At 39.2% G+C, this 22,339-nt stretch overlaps 1 long non-coding RNA gene across 1 annotated transcript in view; it reads left to right on the forward strand.

Annotated features, from left to right (window-relative positions):
- Nucleotides 1-16,025: 16,025 nt before the first annotated feature.
- The window catches only part of LOC138985447 (uncharacterized), a 64,674-nt gene continuing 58,360 nt past the window's right edge, over nucleotides 16,026-22,339 (forward strand). Inside the window, exon 1 of the long non-coding RNA XR_011462510.1 lies at nucleotides 16,026-16,470. This is a non-coding gene — a long non-coding RNA (uncharacterized lncRNA). The remainder of the gene's footprint in view (nucleotides 16,471-22,339) is intronic.

The raw sequence follows: 22,339 nt of genomic DNA on the forward strand, positions 1-22,339 counted from the left end.
AGCAAGGCCCAATGCTGTAAAGAGCAATATTGCATAGGAAACTGGAATGTCAGCTCCATGAATCAAGGCAAATTGGAAGTGGTCAAACAAGAGATGGCAAGAGTGAATGTCGACATTCTAGGAATCGGAGAACTGAAATGGACTGGAATGGGTGAATTTAACTCAGATGACCATTATATCTACTACTGCAGGCAGGAATCCCTCAGAAGAAATGGAGTGGCCATCATGGTCAACAAAAGAGTCCAAAATGCAGTACTTGGATGCAATCTCAAAAATGACAGAATGATCTCTGTTCGTTTCCAAGGCAAACCATTCAATATCACAGTGATCCAAGTCTATGCCCCAACCAGTAATGCTGAAGAAGCTGAAGTTGAACGGTTCTATGAAGACCTACAAGAACGTTTAGAACTAACACCCAAAAAAAGATGTCCTTTTCATTATAGGGGACAGGATGCAAAAGTAGGAAGTCAAGAAACACCCTGGAGTAACAGGCAAATTTGGCCTTGGAATACGGAATGAAGCAGGGCAAAGACTAATAGAGTTTTGCCAAGAAAATGCACTGATCATAACAAACACCCTCTTCCAACAACACAAGAGAACACTCTACACATGGACATCACCAGATGGTCAACACTGAAATTAGATTGATTATATTCTTTGCAGCCAAAGATGGAGAAGCTCTATACAGTCAGCAAAAACAAGACCTGGAGCTGACTGTGGCTCAGACCATGAACTCCTTATTGCCAAATTCAGACTGGAATTTAAGAAAGTAGGGAAAACCACTAGACCATTCAGGTATGACCTAAATAAAATCCCTTATGATTATACAGTGGAAGTGAGAAATAGATTTAAGGGCCTAGATCTGATAGAGTGCCTGATGAACTATGGAATGAGGTTCGTGACATTGTGTAGGAGACAGGGATCAAGACCATCCCCATGGAAAAGAAATGTAAAAAGAAAAATGGCTGTCTGGGGAGGCCTTACAAATAGCTGTGAAAAGAAAAGAAGCGAAAAGCAAAGGAGAAAAGGAAAGATATAAACATCTGAATGCAGAGTTCCAAAGAATAGCAAGAAGAGATAAGAAAGCCTTCTTCAGCGATCAATGCAAAGAAATAGAGGAAAACAACAGAATGGGAAAGACTAGGGATCTCTTCAAGAAAATCAGAGATACCAAAGGAACATTTCATGCAAAGATGGGCTCGATAAAGGACAGAAATGGTATGGACCTAACAGAAGCAGAAGATATTAAGAAGAGATGGCAAGAATACACAAAAGAACTGTACAAAAAAGATCTTCACAACTCAGATAATCACGATGGTGTGATCACTGACCTAGAGCCAAACATCCTGGAATGTGAAGTCAAGTGGGCCTTAGAAAGCATTACTATGAACAAAGCTAGTGGAAGTGATGGAATTCCAGTTGAGCTATTTCAAATCCTGAAAGATGATGCTGTGAAAGTGCTGCACTCAATATGCCAGCAAATTTGGAAAACTCAGCAGTGGCCACAGGACTGGAAAAGGTCAGTTTTCATTCCAATTCCTAAGAAAGGCAATACCAAAGAATGCTCAAACTACCTCACAATTGTACTCATCTCACACGCTAGCAAAGTACTGCTCAAAATTCTCCAAGCCAGGCTTCAGCAATATGTGAACCGTGAACTTCCTGATGTTCAAGCTGGTTTTAGAAAAGGCAGAGGAACCAGAGATCAAATTGCCAACATCTGCTGGATCATGGAAAAAGCAAGAGAGTTCCAGAAAAACATCTATTTCTGCTTTATTGACTATGCCAAAGCCTTTGACTGTGTGGATCACAATAAACTGTGGAAAATTCTGAAAGAGATGGGAATACCAGACCACCTGATCTGCCTCTTGAGAAATCTGTATGCAGGTCAGGAAGCAACAGTTAGAACTGGACATGGAACAACAGACTGGTTCCAAATAGGAAAAGGAGTTTGTCAAGGCTGTATATTGTCACCCTGCTTATTTAACTTCTATGCAGAGTACATCATGAGAAACTCTGGACTGGAAGAAACACAAGCTGGAATCAAGATTGCCGGGAGAAATATCAATAACCTCAGATATGCAGATGACACCACCCTTATGGCAGAAAGTGAAGAGGAACTCAAAAGCCTCTTGATGAAAGTGAAAGTGGAGAGTGAAAAAGTTGGCTTAAAGCTCAACATTCAGAAAATGAAGATCATGGCATCCGGTCCCATCACTTCATGGGAAATAGATGGGGAAACAGTGGAAACAGTGTCAGACTTTATTTTTCTGGGCTCCAAAATCACTGCAGATGGTGACTGCAGCCATGAAATTAAAAGACGCTTACTCATTGGAAGAAAAGTTATGACCAACCTGGATAGTGTATTGAAAAGCAGAGACATTACTTTGCCAACAAAGGTTTGTCTAGTCAAGGCTATGGTTTTTCCTTTGGTCATGTATGGATGTGAGAGTTGGACTGTGAAGAAGGCTGAGCACCAAAGAACTGATGCTTTTGAACTGTGCTGTTGGAGAAGACTCTTGAGAGTCCCTTGGACTGCAAGGAGATCCAACCAGTCCATTCTGAAGGAGATCAGCCGTGGGATTTCTTTGGAAGGAATGATGCTAAAGCTGAAACTCCAGTACTTTGGCTACCTCATGTGAAGAGCTGACTCACTGGAAAAGACCCTGATGCTGGGAGGGATTGGGGGCAGGAGGAGAAGGGGATGACAGAGGATGAGATGGCTGGATGGCATCACTGACTTGATGGACGTGAGTCTGAGTGAACTCCGGGAGTTGGTGATGGACAGGGAGGCCTGGCATGCTGCGATTCATGGGGTCGCAGAGTAGAACACGACTGAGCGACTGATCTGATCTGATCTGATCTGAGTTGGAGATGAGGTATATTCCTGGCATGGGTTGGGTAGAAGCCTTGGATGCTGCCAGACATATGCCCGTGCTCAATCACTTGGTCATGTCCAACTGTGCAGCACCATGGAGTATAGCCTGCTAGGCTCCTCTGTCCATGGGATTTTCCAGGTAAGAATACTGGAGTGGATTATCATTTCCTCCTCCAGATGCTAGACATCCTACACAAAACAGGGCAGACCTCTACGACAAAGAATGTCAGTAGTGCTGCTTTGAGAAACTCTGTATTAGATTATAAAGTCATTTTTGATGGCAGAGCAGATGTCTTATTTGCCTTTAATACCTGTATCTAGTGGATCGTTCACACAGATATTTCAGTAAAGATTTATTGATTTTTGAACTTAGAGCAATTGTGTAAATAAAGTCTTTGGGAGAAAATGTTTTTGTGTGAACCATTTCATGCTATAAAAGTGCTTTGGAGAAGATACTTATCTCAAAATGCTAGTACACAAGGATAATAATCAAAATGTTTCATAGAGTGTGCAACTAAGCAAGAGCAGATTGGAGGCTTGGACAAGCATTACTGTTACACCGGTGGCTGCCGGCTGAGTGCTGGTTGTGCGTCTACACTGAACATGCCACTTAACTTTTTTCACAAATGCACTGCAGAGATCATTAGTTCTTTTAATAAGCCTCTATTAGAGAAGGGATATTTTATGATACAGCTACTCTATGTAAATAAAGTAGATCCTCCCTTTAAAAATAAGGGCAAAAATGATTGGAAACATGAGTTCTGAACTTAGCTTCCATCAGGCTTTTACCAGAATTTATTTATTTATTTATTTTTGGCCATAGACTTTAATTACACTAGCCCAAAGGAAATAATAAGTTTAACGTTTAAGGCATACTTTTACTCTTTATATTTAATTTCTCCATTTATCACACCATCACACATGATACTATTTAATCACTTGATAAATTGACTTAATAATGCTGTTCACACAGCTAGAAGATAAATGAATGGAAATTTTATTCCTTCTGAAAGGTAAAAGTCTCTTCTGAATTATCTCAGAATGTATCATAAACTGTGTACTTTATGATAAAATAATTAAATATTCCACATGGCTCATTGAGTCTTTCTTGAGTAACACATTTAGGGAATTAAACATTGGTTTTGAATGATTTCTTCTCCTTAGAGAATTATTATATTTTCTAGTAATCACAGATTTAAGAACATTTGCCTAGTTCTTAGGGCTATCAATGCTGTACTTCATTTCTTAATTCTGGGTGACTCATATGCCTCTCCAAAGAACTAGGCATTTAAATGTAAAGTTTTCAGTAGGGATTTCTTAATTAGCTTTTAATAAGAGAAAAAAAATTAGCATCTGTGTGTCATTCTTTTTATTCAAAGAAAGGTAAGAAGTTATAATATTAAACAACACCATTATTCTAAATTTTTTGGAACCCTCAAGAACAAGAATTGAATTGATAATGCAAGACATAGGAATTTGTAAGTAATAAGATCAATACTTCCAGTTCATATAGTGTGCATGCTTTGAAATTAGAGTTAACAGGATATTTATGAAACCTAATCAATATAAACCTTCTTTCTTGGACAGTGAAAAGAAAATGTTAACAGACATAACAGAATATATGTTTTGATATTACTGGAAGTGGATGGTCCTAAATAAATTTAACTTAATACAAAGGCATTTGCTAATGTTTCCTTCAGTTACTTAACAAGACATTGAACTTGTAAAGTGCCTTACACTGTGTGGAACAGAGAAGGTGCAACGAAGTGAAACCCTTTGTAACCTATGTAACCCTCCCAAAGGAGTTTATTCACTTGATGTATTATTCAAATTCCATATATTCATACTTCATAGTTTTGCTACTTCCAGCAATATAGTTCAAAGTTTTATTTTTCAGAATTTTTATTTTTTCAGAATTTCATCTGTCTCCTGCCCTAAAGATCACAATACTCTTTATATTTGGAATGTCTAACATTGAAACCCCTTTCTCCTCTCATTCCTGCCTCTTTCAAATAAGCAAGTCATCACACATTTAGAATACACAGGCAATAGTGCAGCTGCCATTAAAATCAGAAAGTAGATGAAGGGTTCCCTCAAAGTAAGGAAAGATGGGGAATCAACAGAGATCATTTTACAAGAAAGTACACTTTAAAAGTCTCCTCTATTGGATGAGGTCACTTATTCCTACTTTTCAGTAGCTTTGACAAAGGCAGAAAGAAAGGTAAGTTTCTCATGGATCACACTGTCTCTTAGTTAAGTTGATCACTTCTTTACAGAAGAAACTAACTTTCCCCTTTTTACTGCATTCTGAAAGAGCCTTTATTAGAATATAAGGAATAAACAAAACCTTGTTATATTTTAGTAATATATTTAGTTTTTATAGAAAAATTTTATATGGACATGTATTTTATCAAGCAATTAATAAAATTTAAGGATATATCTTTAAATTTTACTTCAAAGACATTAGTATCAATGGCACAATGAATAAATGAAATGAAGATCACAAAGCACATCTCAGGATTCCTGAGGATTAATTATTTAGTCTTTTTGCAAAACTTGTATGTATGTACTATCTTTCATTTGCATTACATGATTAGTGTAATAAATAAAAATTGTAACAAAGGTTACAAAAGTAGTTAATAGCAAACAGTAGTTAATTTTTTGACATAAGCCATTACACAAATAATAAGGAGGACATTTATTTTTAAAATATGTTTATGATTCCTATGTAGGAGAAGAAATATGATTTTCAAAACATAAAAACAATCAAACATGGATCAGACATCTCATGGTTTTCTCCCTTAATTTCTTTATCAATAAGATTACCTCAAAAAGAAATTTACCATTAATTTAAAGTTTGGGCAATCTGTTTCTCTTATCATTACCATAAAAAGATCCCCAAGAATGGCTTTATACAAGGTATGCAGTTCATAATCCTTTTTCATGTTATTGTAACATTTTTAATTGTGACTTCATTTCTGCAATAATTTCTTAACCAATCCCTTGTCTCCTTTTTTCTTCTTTATTCTTTGACCAAACCAGACTAGAGTTTCCAAACCACAGCTCTAATTATATTATTTTCAGAAGAAGAAGGCTTCATGTATGGATGCCTTAGCATGAAGCCAAGTCTTCTCTACCTCAGAATCAATCTAGAAATCAAGACCATTCAGCATTTAGAACCACTCTTGATTAATGGACATTTCACTTTCTTGGCAATTTTGTTTCTCCTTCCAATTAAGTTTGTGCTTTGCTGCTCCTCAACTTTATTCACTATAGATTTCTGCCTGTTGAGACACTATATATAAATGAAGCTAGATTTCAATTGCAGATTTCCTTGTTAGAAACGTTCTTGGAGTTAATAGATTGCTCAATCCCTTTTAAGCAAATAAGGGGCCCAAGTCATTGATCTGACAAAAATGAATAGCCTCTCTAACTGTGTAACTAGACTTTCCAAACTGAACTGTATGAATGCTTGTGTTCATTGAGAAGGCTATTAAATGCATTTGATAAACACTAATGTAGTTTAATTACTGGTGTTAATTGGCTACTCCTAATAGTTATTGGTGGGGGAATGTATTGGTCAATGAAGATTTTTCTTAGTTTTCCCATCTTTGTTGTTAATTATTCCATGTACATCTTCTGTTTGTTAAGGATCAGGATCATGGCAAATCCAGAGGTGAATAATGTGGTTGTTGCATCAGGAAGCAGGCAAAGCATTGGGCTATATGCATCCAATCAACCCACTCCAGTACTCTTGCCTGGAAAATCCTATGGACGGAAGAGGCTAGTGGGCTGCAGTCCATGGGGTTGCTAAGAGTCAGACACGACTGAGCGACTTCACTTTCACTTTTCACTTTCATGCACTGGAGAAAGAAATGGCACCCTACTCCAGTGTTCTTGCCTGGAGAATCCCAGGGACGGGGGAGCCTGGTGGGCTGCCTTCTATGGGGTCGCACAGAGTCGGACATGACTGAAGCGACTTAGCAGCAGCAGTGGCAACAGTGGAGATTACAGAACAACTAGACAGTTTACTACCATGGCTCTCTGATAACAGACATTGTCTCTTGCTTTTCTGCATGTTTCTCTGATATCAGTTCTAGTTTATTCTAGCAGTTCTGAGGGTGAGGTTCAGCTGCATATTTGTTAAAAATCTCTCAAGATGATTGTAACATTCAACCAAAGAACGAATATCAAAACTGAGAAAATTGGCCTCTCTTAGGCTTGCAGAAATATTTCAGCAAATTGGGGCAGTTGTAGATCGGTCAGGTCACAACTCGTAGTTAGCTACCTTCTTCTGAGCAGCTATTTTTCCATTTACTCCTCCTGGGTTCTTTGGACTGGGTCACTGGACACCTGCCTCTGGAGGTGAGCATGAACAGAATCAGAGAAACCCTAACACATGCAGAGAACATCCAGGGGGGATTTTGAAGTATCTGAAGCTGATGTCTGAAAACATTTGTATTGACAGGCTCCAATGTCACCCCATTGTGTCACTTCCTATCGGGGCCCTTTCACATTTCAATTTCTGTTGTCCTTGTTCTTGGTGACCTCTGTGACCTTTTGTTAATCTGAATTCATAGTCTGTGATTTCTCCTGTGTAATCGCAATTTTGCTCATTCTTGGGTGTACGCCCTTGACTGAGGTTTATCCCTCACACCCCGAGTGAGGGGGGCAGATGATCTCAGATGGCTCAGAAATGATTTCTAATTTGGTTCAGATTTTCCTGGTAAATATAGCTAAGACAGGCCTGGCACAGAGAACATTCTTGATAAATGTCTTTTAAATTAACATTAAAGGGGGAGGAGCCAAGATGGCGGAGGAGTAGGACTGGGAGAACACTTTCTCCCACACAAATTCATCAAAAGAGCATTTAAACGTCGAGTAAATTCCACAAAACAACTTTTGAATGCCGGCAGAGAACATCAGGCACCCAGAAAAGCAACCCAACTCTTCGAAAGGAGGTAGGAAAAAATATAAAAGACAAAAAAAGAGACAAAAGAGGGAGGGATGGAGTTCCGTCCCGGGAAGGGAGTCTTAAAAAGAGAGGTTTCCAAACATCAGGAAACCTTCTCACTGCCGAATCTGTGCCGAGCTTTGGAAGCACAGAGGGCAACATAACAGGGAGAAAAAATAAATAAACAATTAAAACTCACAGATTGCGAGCCCTACGGTAACTCCCCCAGCGGAGAAGCAGCGCAGACGCCTGCACATGCCATTAGCAAGCAGGGGCTGGACAGGGAGGCGAGGTGCGGGCTGCATCGCTTAGAGTAAGGACCTGGCCTGAATACCCTGAGCGCTATCTGAGTGAAATAATCTGGGCTAGCAAACCAGACTGTGGGATATCTATCACGCAAAAAGCCAGCCCTAACCTAAGACACCACCAGGCCCGCGCACGGAACCAAGGACTGAACAGAGATAGCCGGCTGCAGACCTTCCCCCTCTGGTGACACGCAGCCAGAGCCGGAAGGGGGCAATTGAAGCCCCAGAGAGACATTATCTATAAAACTGTAAGCAGGCTTCTTTGCTAACTAAAACTTCTTGGCGGGGTCTGGACAGTCAACATCTGCCTGAGAAGGTGCGCCCAGTGGTACACCTAGATAACCGAGCGGCGGGGAGGCGATAAGTTGCAGCAATCGCGCTCGCCAAACACCTCATCACCTGAGCTGCTCGGACCTGGGAAGGGCACAAAACGCAGGCCCAACCTAGTCTGCGCCTCTGAGGACTACCCGAGTGCCTGAACCTGAGCGGCTTGGACCTAGGAGGTGCAGGCAGCCCAGGGCCGGACACAGATGGTCCCCGGCGGAACAACCTAGAGCCTGAGCAGTGTGGGCAGGGAGGCTACATGCGCCGTGAGCGGGGGCAGACTCAGTGTGGCTGAGGCACTGCGAGCACACGCCAGTGTTACTTGTTTGCAGCATCCCTGCCTCCCTCCCCACAGCATGACTGAACAAGTGAGCCTAAAAAAAAAAAAAACAAAAAAAGTGTCCTCCACTGTCCCCGTTGTGTCAGGGCGGAAACCAGACACTGAAGAGTCCAGCAAACAGAAGAAGCTATAACGGAGGGAACCTCCTTGGAAGCTACAGGCAATAGATTAAAACCCTGTGGTTACTACCGACTACATAGGAAGGGGCCTATAGATCTTGAGAAATAAAAGTCGGACCAAGGAACTAGCCAAAAATGAGCTGAATCCACAATACTCACAACAAAACCAGAGAAAGTCCTCGATATATATTTACTATTTTTATGATCATTCTTTCTTTCTTTTTTTTTAATTAAAAAAAATTTTTAAGTCCTCTTTTATTCCTTTAATTTTCACTTTTATAACCTATTACTTTGCAAAAAAAAGACCCTATTTTTTTTTCAGCAAAATTCATATATATATTTTTTATAATTTTTTGAACTTTTTTTTTATTCTTTAACATTATATTTTTGAAATCCCAAATTCTACTCTAGATTTTTAATTTTAGCTTTTTGGTATTTGTTATCAATTTTGTACCTATAGTTTTTTATAATTTCTGTGACTTTTTTTTTCTCTGTTTCTTTCTCTTCTTCTTTTATATAACATTGTATATCTGAAATTCTGAACTCTACTCTAGATTTTTAACTTTTGCTTTTTGGTATTAATGATCTATTTTGTACCTATATTTTCTTTATAATTTTCCCAACCTTGTTTGTTTTTGTTTGTTCATTTTTTCTCTCTTTCTTTTCCTTAACATCGTATTTTTAAAATTCCAAACTCTACTCTAGATTTTTAATTTTTGCTTTTATGTATTTGTTACCAATTTTGTACCTTTAAGAACCCAATCTTCAGTACCCATTTTTCACTAGGGAATGAGATTACTGGCTTAACTGCTCTCTCTCCCTTTGGACTCTCCTTTTTCTCCACCAGGTCGCCTGTGTCTCCTCCCTAACCCCTCTCTACTCTACCCAACTCTGTGAATTTCTATGTGTTCCAAACGGTGGAGAATACTTAGGGAACGGATTACTGGCTGGATCTGTCTCCCTCCTTTTCATTCCCCCTTTTATCCTTCTGGCCACCTCTGTCTCCTTCCTCCGTCTTCTCTTCGCTGTATAACTCCATGAACGTCTCTGAGCGTGCCAGTTGTGGAGTGCACATAAGGAAGTGATTATTGGCTACCCCACTCTCTCCACTATTGATTCCACCTCATCTCATTTGGGTCACCTCTAACTCCCTCCTCCCTCTTCTCTTCTCCATGTAATGCTGTGAACCTCTCTGGGTGACCCTCACGGTAGAGAAACTTTTTATCTTTAACGTAGATGTTTTATCAATGGTGCTGTGTAGAAGGAGAAGTTCTGAAACTACTGTAAAAATAAGACCAATAACTGGAAGTAGGAGGCTTAAATCCAAACCCTGACTCCAGGGAACTCCTGACTCCAAGGAACATTAATTGACAGGAGGTCATCAAACGCCTCCATACCAACATTGAAACCAAGCACCACACAAGGGCCAACAAGTTCCAGGGCAAGACATACCAAGCAAATTCTCCAGCCAACAAAGGAACACAGGCCTGAGTTTCAAGATACAGGCTGCCCAAAGTCACCCCCAAACCACAGACATCTCATAACTCATTACTGGACACTTCATTGCACTCCAGAGAGAAGAAATACAGCTCCACCCACCAGAACACCAACACAAGCTTCCCTAACCAGGAAACCTTGACAAGCCACCTGTGCAAACCCACACACAGCGAGGAAATGCCACAATAAAGAGAACTCCACAAACTGCCAGAATACAGAAAGGACACCCCAAAATCAGCAGTTTAAACAAGATGAAGAGACAGAGGAATACCCAGCAGATAAAGGAACAGGATAAATGCCCACCAAACCAAACAAAAGAGGAAGAGATAGGGAATCTACCTGATAAAGAATTCCGAATAATGATAGTGAAATTGATCCAAAATCTTGAAATCAAAATGGAATCACAGATAAATAGCCTGGAGACAAGGATTGAGAAGATGCAAGAAAGGTTTAACAAGGACCTAAAAGAAATAAAAAAGAGTCAATATATAATGAATAATGCAATAAATGAAATTAAAAACACTCTGGAAGCAACAAATAGTAGAATAACAGAGGCAGAAGATAGGATTAGTGAATTAGAAGATAGAATGGTAGAAATAAATGAATCAGAGAGGATAAAAGAAAAACGAATTAAAAGAAATGAGGACAATCTCAGAGACCTCCAGGACAATATTAAACGCTACAACATTCGAATCATAGGGGTTCCAGAAGAAGAAGACAAAAAGAAAGACAATGAGAAAATACTTGAGGAGATAATAGTGGAAAACTTCCCTAAAATGGGGAAGGAAATAATCACCCAAGTCCAAGAAACCCAGAACGTCCCAAACAGGATAAACCCAAGGCGAAACACCCCAAGACACATATTAATCAAATTAACAAAGATCAAACACAAAGAACAAATATTAAAAGCAGCAAGGGAAAAACAACAAATAACACACAAGGGGATTCCCATAAGGATAACAGCTGACCTTTCAATAGAAACTCTTCAAGCCAGGAGGGAATGGCAAGACATACTTAAAATGATGAAAGAAAATAACCTACAGCCCAGATTATTGTACCCAGCAAGGATCTCATTCAAGTATGAAGGAGAAATCAAAAGCTTTTCAGACAAGCAAAAGCTGAGAGAATTCTGCACTGCCAAACCAGCTCTCCAACAAATACTAAAGGATATTCTCTAGACAGGAAACACAAAAATGGTGTATAAATTTGAACCCAAAACAATAAAGTAAATGGAAACGAGATCATACTTATCAGTAATTACCTTAAACGTAAATGGGTTGAATGCCCCAACCAAAAGACAAAGACTGGCTGAATGGATACAAAAACAAGACCCCTACTTATGTTGTCTACAAGAGACCCACCTCAAAACAGGGGACACATACAGACTGAAAGTGAAGGGCTGGAAAAGATTTTCCATGCAAATAGGGACCAAAAGAAAGCAGGAGTAGCAATACTCATATCAGATAAAATAGACTTTAAAACAAAGGCTGTGAAAAGAGACAAAGATGGTCACTACATAATGATCAAAGGACCAATCCAAGAAGAAGATATAACAATTATAAATATATATGCACCCAACACGGGAACACCACAGTATGTAAGACAAATGCTAACAAGTATGAAAGGAGAGATTAACAATAACACAATAATAGTGGGAGACTTTAATACCCCACTCACACCTATGGATAGATCAACTAAACAGAAAATTAACAAGGAAACACAAACTTTAAACGATACAATAGACCAGTTAGACCTAATTGGTATCTATAGGACGTTTCATCCCAAAACAATGAATTTCACCTTTTTCTCAGGCTCACATGGAACCTTCTCCAGGATAGATCACATCCTGGGCCATAAATCTAGCCTTGGTAAATTCAAAAAAATAGAAATCATTCCAAGCATCTTTTCTGACCACAGTGCAGTAAGATTAGATCTCAGTTACAGAAGAAAAACTATTAAAAATTCCAACATATGGAGGCTGAACAACACGCTGCTGAATAACCAACAAATCACAGAAGAAATCAAAAAAGAAATCAAAATGTGCATAGAAATGAATGAAAATGAAAACACAACATCCCAAAACCTGTGGGACACTGTAAAAGCAGTCCTAAGGGGAAAGTTCATAGCAATACAGGCATACCTCAAGAAACAAGAAAAAAGTCAAATAAATAACCTGACTCTACACCTAAAGCAACTAGAAAAGGAAGAAATGAAGAACCCCAGGGTTAGTAGAAGGAAAGAAATCTTTAAAATTAGGGCAGAAATAAATGCAAAAGAAACAAAAGAGACCATAGCAAAAATCAACAAAACCAAAAGCTGGTTCTTTGAAAGGATAAATAAAATTGACAAACCATTAGCCAGACTCATCAAGAAACAAAGGGAGAAAAATCAAATCAATAAAATTAGAAATGAAAATGGAGAGATCACAACAGACAACACAGAAATACAAAGGATCATAAGAGACTACTATCAACAATTATATGCCAATAAAATTGACAATGTGGAAGAAAAGGACAAATTCTTAGAAAAGTACAACTTTCCAAAACTCGACCAGGAAGAAATAGAAAATCTTAACAGACCCATCACAAGCTCGGAAATTGAAACTGTAATCAAAAATCTTCCAGCAAACAAAAGCCCAGGTCCAGACGGCTTCACAGCTGAATTCTACCAAAAATTTAGAGAAGAGCTAACACCTATCCTGCTCAAACTCTTCCAGAAAATTGCAGAGGAAGGTAAACTTCCAAACTCATTCTATGAGGCCACCATCACCCTAATACCAAAACCTGACAAAGATCCCACAGAAAAAGAAAACTACAGGCCAATATCACTGATGAACATAGATGCAAAAATCCTTAACAAAATTCTAGCAATCAGAATCCAACAACACATTAAAAAGATCATACACCATGACCAAGTGGGCTTTATCCCAGGGATGCAAGGATTCTTCAATATCCGCAAATCAATCAATGTAATACACCACATTAACAAATTGAAAAATAAAAACCATATGATTATCTCAATAGATGCAGAGAAAGCCTATGACAAAATTCAACACACATTTATGATAAAAACTCTCCAGAAAGCAGGAATAGAAGGAACATACCTCAACATAATAAAAGCTATATATGACAAACCCACAGCAAACATTATCCTCAATGGTGATAAATTGATAGCATTCCCACTAAAGTCAGGAACAAGACAAGGGTGCCCACTTTCACCATTACTATTCAACATAGTTTTGGAAGTTTTGGCCACAGCAATCAGAGCAGAAAAAGAAATAAAAGGAATCCAAATTGCAAAAGAAGAAGTAAAACTCTCACTATTTGCAGATGACATCATCCTCTACATAGAAAACCCTAAAGACTCCACCAGAAAATTACTAGAACTAATCAATGATTATAGTAAAGTTGCAGGATATAAAATCAACACACAGAAATCCCTTGCATTCCTATACACTAATAATGAGAAAACAGTAAGAGAAATTAAGGAAACAATTCCATTCACCATTGCAATGGAAAGAACAAAATACTTAGGAATATATCTACCTAGAGAAACTAAAGACCTATACATAGAAAACTATAAAACACTGGTGAAAGAAATCAAAGAGGACATTAATAGATGGAGAAATATACCGTGTTCATGGATTGGAAGAATCAATATAGTGAAAATGAGTATACTACCCAAAGCAATTTATAGATTCAATGCAATCCCTATCAAGCTACCAACGGTATTCTTCACAGAGCTAGAACAAATAATTTCACAATTTGTATGGAAATACAAAAAACCTCGAATAGCCAAAGCTATCTTGAGAAAGAAGAATGGAACTGGAGGAATCAACCTACCTGACTTCAGGCTCTACTACAAAGCCACAGTCATCAAGACAGTATGGTACTGGCACAAAGACAGAAATATAGATCAATGGAACATAATAGAAAGCCCAGAGATAAATCCACGCACATATGGACACCTTATCTTTGACAAAGGAGGCAAGAATATACAATGGATTAAAGACAATCTCTTTAACAAGTGGTGCTGGGAAAACTGGTCAACCACTTGTAAAAGAATGAAACTAGAACACTTTCTAACACCATACACAAAAATAAACTCAAAATGGATTAAAGACCTAAATGTAAGACCAGAAACTATAAAACTCCTAGAGGAGAACATAGGCAAAACACTCTCTGGCATACATCACAGCAGGATCCTGTATGACCCACCTCCCAGAATATTGGAAATAAAAGCAAAAATAAACAAATGGGACCTAATTAAACTTAAAAGCTTCTGCACATCAAAGGAAACTATTAGCAAGGTGAAAAGGCAGCCTTCAGAATGGGAGAAAATAATAGCAAATGAAGCAACTGACCACCAACTAATCTCAAAAATATACAAGCAACTCCTACAGCTCAACTCCAGAAAAATAAATGACCCAATCAAAAAATGGGCCAAAGAACTAAATAGACATTTCTCCAAAGAAGACATACAGATGGCTAAGAAACACATGAAAAGATGCTCAACATCACTCATTATCAGAGAAATGCAAATCAAAACCACTATGAGGTACCATTTCACACCAGTCAGAATGGCTGCGATCCAAAAGTCTATAAGCAATAAATGCTGGAGAGGGTTTGGAGAAAAGGGAACCCTCTTAACACTGTTGGTGGGAATGCAAACTAGTACAGCCACTATGGAGAATAGTGTGGAGATTCCTTAAAAACCTGGAAATAGAACTGCCTTATGATCCAGCAATCCCACTACTGGGCATACACACTGAGGAAACCAGAAGGGAAACAGACACGTGTACCCCAATGTTCATCGCAGCACTGTTTATAATAGCCAGGACATGGAGGCAATCTAGATGTCCATCAGCAGATGAATGGATAAGAAAGCGGTGGTACATATATACAATGGAGTATTACTCAGCCATTAAAAATAATGCATCTGAATCAGTTCTAATGAGGTGGATGAAACTGGAGCCTATTATACAGAGTGAAGTAAGCCAGAAGGAAAAACACCAATACAGTATACTAACGCATACATATGAAATTTAGAAAGATGCTAACAATAACCCTGTGTACGAGACAGCAAAAGAGACACTGATGTATAGAACAGTCTTATGGACTCTGTGGGAGAGGGAGAGTGTGGGAAGATTTGGGAGAATGGCATTGAAACATGTATAATATCATGTATGAAACGAATTGCCAGTCCAGGTTCGATGCACAATACTGGATGCTTGGGGCTAGAGCACTGGGACGACCCAGAGGGAGGGTATGGGGAGGGAGGAGGGGGGAGGGTTCAGGATGGGGAACACATGTATACCTGTGGCGGATTCATTTTGATATTTGGCAAAACTAATACAATTTGTAAAGTTTAAAAATAAAATAAAAATTTAAAAAGTCAACATTAAAGAGATAAATTGTTTTTTAAAAAAACTAAAGGATAAAAATGTTCCCCCCTATATTTTTCGACAACAAAAGGAAATTCAAAATTACGGAGAATGTGTAAAAAGAGTACAAGTATACTCAAACAGCTTAAAAATCATCTTCTACCTTCCTTTATTGTTCTCCTGAGAATCTCTGTTGCTTTGGTTGGTTTTCCAGATGGCTCAGTGGTAAAGAATCCACCTGCCAATGCAGGAGATGCGGGAGGTTCAGTTAGATCTCTGGGGTGGGAAGACCTCCTGGGGAAGGGAATGGCACCCCATTCCAGTATTCTTTCCTGGACAGACAAACCTGGTGGGTTATAGTCCATGGGGTCACAAAAGAGTCGGACACGACTTAACTATTAACACAACAGCAACAACAAAGGAGAAACGTGTTTCCCCCCATATTTTTAGACAACAAAAGACAGTTCAAAACTATGGAGGACATAGAAAAGGAGGAGTAAAAGTGTGTTCACATAGCTTAAAAAAACTGTCTCTTCCCTTCCTTTATTGTCTCGAGAATCTGAGCTGCTCTGGATGGTGATTTATTTCGTGCCCATGAGTCAGGAGATTTCTTTGGTGAAGCTGCCGCCTTTCATTATTAATCTGATCAACAAGCTTGAGATTTTTGGAGGTAAGGAATGTAATCACAGTTGTATTGAGGTTTCTCTTGACAATCCTTTCAACAAATGGACATGCAGTGTAATTACTCTTGTCGTTGAGGCCTTCCAGTGGACAAGGAAGCTTAAAATAAAGCATGTGCATTCCAAATAGGCAAACCCTCAAGGGCGATTTCCCAGGGAACGCTAGCTCCAAGTGGGGGGACAATTCACGTAAATTTATAGCTATGTACTTTGAGGTAGTATAAGCATTTGCCCATAGTTTATTATTGGTTTGATATATTTTGTCTCTGTCAATTGGTTATAGAAAGTTGTTGTCATCATAACTGGTTTCCTTCAGGCTTTAGGTTCTGGTTACCTTGGTGGCTCATTCAGCTTCTCCCGTTCACCAAGCTTTGTTACACTTCAAGTTTCTCCTTCTCTGGAATTAATCATATTGTTCTGAGAGCATAACTGAATGCGGCCTCTGGCATCTCCACAGCAACCTAGCTGAGCAGTGTGCTCCCTCACTTCTTTGATGTCAGTCTTACTGCTAATGGACAATTGTGTTCCCATGCCCCCTACCAGACTGAAATCTCCAGGTTCCACAGCTATTTGGAACTCCACAAGCCAGAGTTCCCTAGGTCCCCTGGACTATTCTAATGTACACTGTTAATTAAGCAATGGTTATGTCACCTTCCATGTCTCTGATTCTACTGGGTCCTCAGGTTTTCACTTTATTATTGATACTCCTTTATTCAGCACGCATGCTCAGTTGTGTCCGAGGACTGTAGCAACCCCATGGACTGTAGCCCACTGTTCTGTTCATGGAATTTTTCAGTCAAGAATACTGGAGCAGGTTGCCATATCTTTCTCCAGAGGATCTCCCTGACCCAGGGATTGAACTTGTGTCTCTTGAGTCTCCTGCATTGGCAGGTGGGTTCTTTATCAGCTAAGCCACCAGGGAAGCCCTGATACTCTAATATCAATATGGTTGATATTCCACTATGTCATGTAAGTTTGCCTAAGAGATATTTTATATTTGGAGATTCCACTGAACAATCTAGGGTTTATTTAACCAACATCTAAACTATCATTTCCCACTAATTCTCTGCTCCCCCTCCACCACCACCAATCTGGGATGTGTTCAAAGTTGGGATGCTGTCAAATGTTCAGCCCCGAACGCCTGGAAATCACAAGTCATGGTTTGTTGGTCCTCTGGCACCTCCCATCCCCACACATGGACATGCTGATGACCCCCAAATTCCTGTTTCCCCAAGAATTCAGCCTCATAAATGTCCAGGTTCCTCTAACCTGTAAACTATTCCTGACAGGAACTGAGGCCTTTAGATTAACCAGCGGTTGCCTACAAAGCTCTCTTTGGGCAGCAAAGCCATAAGTAGGTCATTGATGATACAGCATGGACATTACCTGTGTCTTATTTGTCTGTTCTTGTTTTTTTCTCCCTCCCCAGGATAGTCTGGCCTGGGATGGAGGTGGGTGGACAGTGAATAAACTTTTTGTGTTTCAGATCAGACTGGGCAACTCCAAAACATTTCTTTGTGGGATTTCTAGGCCCATCAAAGGATTGGTCAGGGATCTAAGACAGCGGTCCCAAACATTTTTGGCACCAGGGACCAGTTTTGTGGAAGACAATTTTTCCATGGATGAGAGGTGAGGGGGAGACCTCAGATTCCTGCCCATCCCTGAACCAATCACAGTGGCAACTGACTGGGATGATAGTTACAAATCACTGTTCTTTAAAATTTTTAAATGAAATTTAAAAGTTTGATATACCCTCTAAATACCTACCATGTTTAGAATGTTGACTTTAGCCATCTGAGGAACTGTAAAGTCAAATTCTTACAGGTATTTAATATATTCTGGAAGCAAAATTATTATTTGCAACTTTTATGGCTCTGCTTGAGAATATGGAATGAATTAAGAGTTAGGAAAAAAGACCAGATGCTTCATGTGCTATCTGCATATATCTTGTCATTCCAGAAATGGCGAGACCCCAACCATCCTGAATATAGAATTTCAGAAGACGAGTTTTAAAACTCTAAACTGAGGCTCTTCCATGGAAAATTTAGAGTGTAATTCAAGTGATAAGCTAGCTTCTTTCAACCAAACATAATCATAATTTTTTGGGGGGAGGGGTTGAGGGTTGTTTTTTTTTTTTTGGTTGCATAGTGCAGCCTATGAGATCTTAGTTCCCAAATGAGGGACTGAACTCATGTCCCCTGCACTGGCAGAGTGGAGGGGAGTCCTAACCACTGGAATGCCAGGGAAGTCCCAAACAAATGTAGTTTTTAAACTCCTGTGGAAATAGGCATGGAAATTGCCCACATTATCTAGCAACATGTTCATTTATAACTCATTTTCCATATGTATAAAATGCATCAGACATTTTCTATATTAATTATCCATGTAGCTTTGCTAAGTCGCTTCAGTCGTGTCCGACTCTGTGTGACCCCATAGACGCCAGCCCACCAGGCTCCCCCGTCCCTGGGATTCTCCAGGCAAGAACACTGGAGTGGGTTGCCATTTCCTTCTCCAATGCAGGAAAGTGAAAAGTGAAAGTGAAGTCACTCAGTCGTGTCCGACTCTTTGCGACCCCATGGACTGCAGCCCACCAGGCTCCTCCATCCATGGGATTTTCCAGGCAAGAGTACTGGAGTGGGGTGCCATTGCCTTCTCCGCCATGTAGCTTTAAAGATAGTATAAAAATAAACTCATATATTTTGTTGTGAAAAGGAAACAGTGACAAGTTTAAGATACTTGTGTGATATACGGTCATATTATCTGATCATGTTGTTCGTAGTCGAGACTTACATTCTGTGATATTTGAATCTATCTTGTTCAGGACTTAGAGAATTTAATTATGCTTCTCTGTGACAAAGGGAAACAGTATAAGGTTAGAAACAAATGGCTTAGGATAGTTCTAAGCTAAGCAGGTGCTTCCGATTTTGTAGGTAGCAGGCATGTAAGACACAGTGATTTGAATCTACGGAATGAAGAGTTTGAAGCTAAAAAAAAAAAAAAAAGAAACAAGGGGGAATTGAATGCAATACGCTTATCATGGAGAAGGAAATGGCAACCCACTCCAGTATTCTTGTCCATAATTCCATGGACAGAGGAGCCTGGAAGGCTACATACAGTTCATGGTGCTGCAAGAGTCAGACTTGACTGAGCAACTAAACCACCAGCATGCTTATCTTTGCCCAGAATAAGCTGGGGATATACATAGGCAGCTAGAAATGTCTATTCTGTGTGTCTGAATTGCTGTTACAGGCAGACCTCAGAGACACTGTGAGTTTGGGTCCAGACCATCTTAAACTGATTTTCTAAACTGCTAATGGTAAAAGAAAACGAAAAGGGGAAATGCTGGAGCATAAATTAGATTTAGGAGATACAGTAATCAAAATGAACACATAGGCCTTATTTAAATTCAGAATTAAATATCTATACTAATACAAACAATTGGTGCATCAACAGGAAACATCTGAACATGCACAAAATATTAAATAAGATTCAAATAATACTAAGTGATTTAAGGTCAAATTTGTTAGGTAGATTAATGGCATGTTGTGGTGTAAAATTTAATATTTTTTCAATTAAAATGCATACAGAAGTTTCAGTGTAGAAATGATATGATATGTAGAATTTGCTTTAAACACTCCAGCAAAGATTAATTAAAATAAATAAATCCTGAACAAATACTACGCAAGAAAAATACAGGGGTGGTGACCAATATACAAGACTGACAATATGTCATAATTTGTAAAGCTGGTTGCTAAATATGTGGAGGTTTATGAAATAATATTCTCTCTATTATGCTTCAAATCACCACAATAAAAATTAGAAAATAATGTTCTAGTTTTATATAATCTTTTTTCTACATCAATAATTTTCTCTTCCTCACTGGTATATTCCTTTTAGCATATAAACATGCCACCTGTAGTCCCATATAATGAAACAATGTTGACAAATAAACAGACATATTTTTTTTTCCAACTGCAAAAGCATTTTTTGTTGTTGTTGTTCTTCTGAAAAGTAGTTCATTCTTTTTTCTTCTCACAAGCCTTTAGCTAAAAGTACACTCCTGAAATACATGGTTCAGTTCAGTTCAGTCACTCGGTCATGTTTGACTCTTTGAGACCTCATGGACTTCAGCACACCAGGCTTCCCTGTCCGTCACCAAGAACCGGAGCCTACTCAAACTCATGTCCATTGCATTGATGATGTCATCCAAACATCTCATCCTCTGTCATCCCCTTCTCCTCCTGCCTTCAATCTTTCCCAGCATCAGGGTCTTTTCCAATGAGTCAGTTCTTTGCATTAGGTGGCCAAAGTACTAGAGATTCAGCTTCAGCATCAGTCCTTCCAATGAATATTCAGGACTGATTTCCTTTAGGATGGACTGGTTTGATCTCCTTGCTGTCCAAGGGACTCTCACGAGTCTTCTTCAACACCACAGTTCAAAAGCATCGATTCTCCAGTGCTCAGCTTTCTTTATAGTCCAACTCTCATATCCATAAATGACTACTGGAAAAACCATAGCTTTGACTAGACAGACCTTTGTTGGTAAAGTAATGTCTTTGCTTTTTAATATGGCTGTTTAGGTTGGTCATAGCTTTTCTTCCAAGGAGCAAGTGTCTTTTAATTTCACAGCTTCAGTCTCTATCTGCAGTGACTTTGGAGCCCCCCAAAAATAAAGTTTGTCACTGTTTCCATTGTTCCCCCATCTATTTGCCATGAAGTGATGGAACTGGATGCCATGATCTTTGTTTTCTGAATGTTGAGTTTGAAGCCAACTTTTTTCACTCTTCTCTTTCACTTTCATCAAGAGGCTCTTTAGTTCTTCTTTGCTTCCTGCCATAAGGGTGGTGTCATCTTCATATCTGAGGTTATTGATATTTCTCCTGGAAATTTTGATTTCAGCTTGTGCTTTATCGCATTTCACATGATGTACTTTGCATATAAGTTAAATAAGCAGGGTGACAATATACAGCCTTGAAGTACTCCTTTCCTGATTTGGAACCAGTCTGTGTTTCCACGTAAAGTTCTAACTGTTGCTTCTTGACCTGCATACATATTTCTCAGGATGCAGGTCAGGTAGTCTGGTATTCCCATCTCTTGAAGAATTTTCCACAGTTTATTGTGATTCACACAGTCAAAGGCTTTGGCATAGTCAATAAAACAAAAGTAGGTGTTTTGCTGGAACTCTCTTACTTTTTGTGTGATCCAGAGGATGTTGGCAATTTGATCTCTGGTTCCTCTGCCTTTTCTAAAACCAGCTTGAACATCAGGAAGTTCACGGTTCACATATTGCTGAAGCCTGGCTTGGAGAATTTTGAGCAGTACTTTGCTAGCGTGTGAGATGAGTGCAATTGTGTGGTAGTTTGAGCATTCTTTGGCATTGCCTTTCTTAGGAATTGGAATGAAAACGGACTTTTTCCAGTCCTGTGGCCACTGCTGACTTTTCCAAATTTGCTGGCATATTGAGTGCAGCACTTTCACAGCATCATCTTTCAGGATTTGAAATAGCTCAACTGGAATTCCATCACCTCCACTAGCTTTGTTCGTAGTGATGGTTTCTAAGGCCCACTTGACTTCACATTCCAGGATGTCTGGCTCTAGGTCAGTGATCACACCATCGCGATTATCTGAGTGGTGAAGATCTTTTTTGTACAGTTCTTTTGTGTATTCTTGCCATCTCTTCTTAATATCTTCTGCTTCTGTTAGGTCCATACCATTTCTGTCCTTTATCGAGCCCATCTTTGCATGAAATGTTCCCTTGGTATCTCTAATTTTCTTGAAGAGATCTCTAGTCTTTCTCATTCTGTTGTTTTCCTCTATTTCTTTGCATTGATCTCTGAAGAAGGCTTTCTTATCTCTCCT

Source organism: Bos mutus, chromosome 24 (assembly GCF_027580195.1).
Source record: "Bos mutus isolate GX-2022 chromosome 24, NWIPB_WYAK_1.1, whole genome shotgun sequence".
Lineage (NCBI taxonomy): Eukaryota > Metazoa > Chordata > Mammalia > Artiodactyla > Bovidae > Bos > Bos mutus.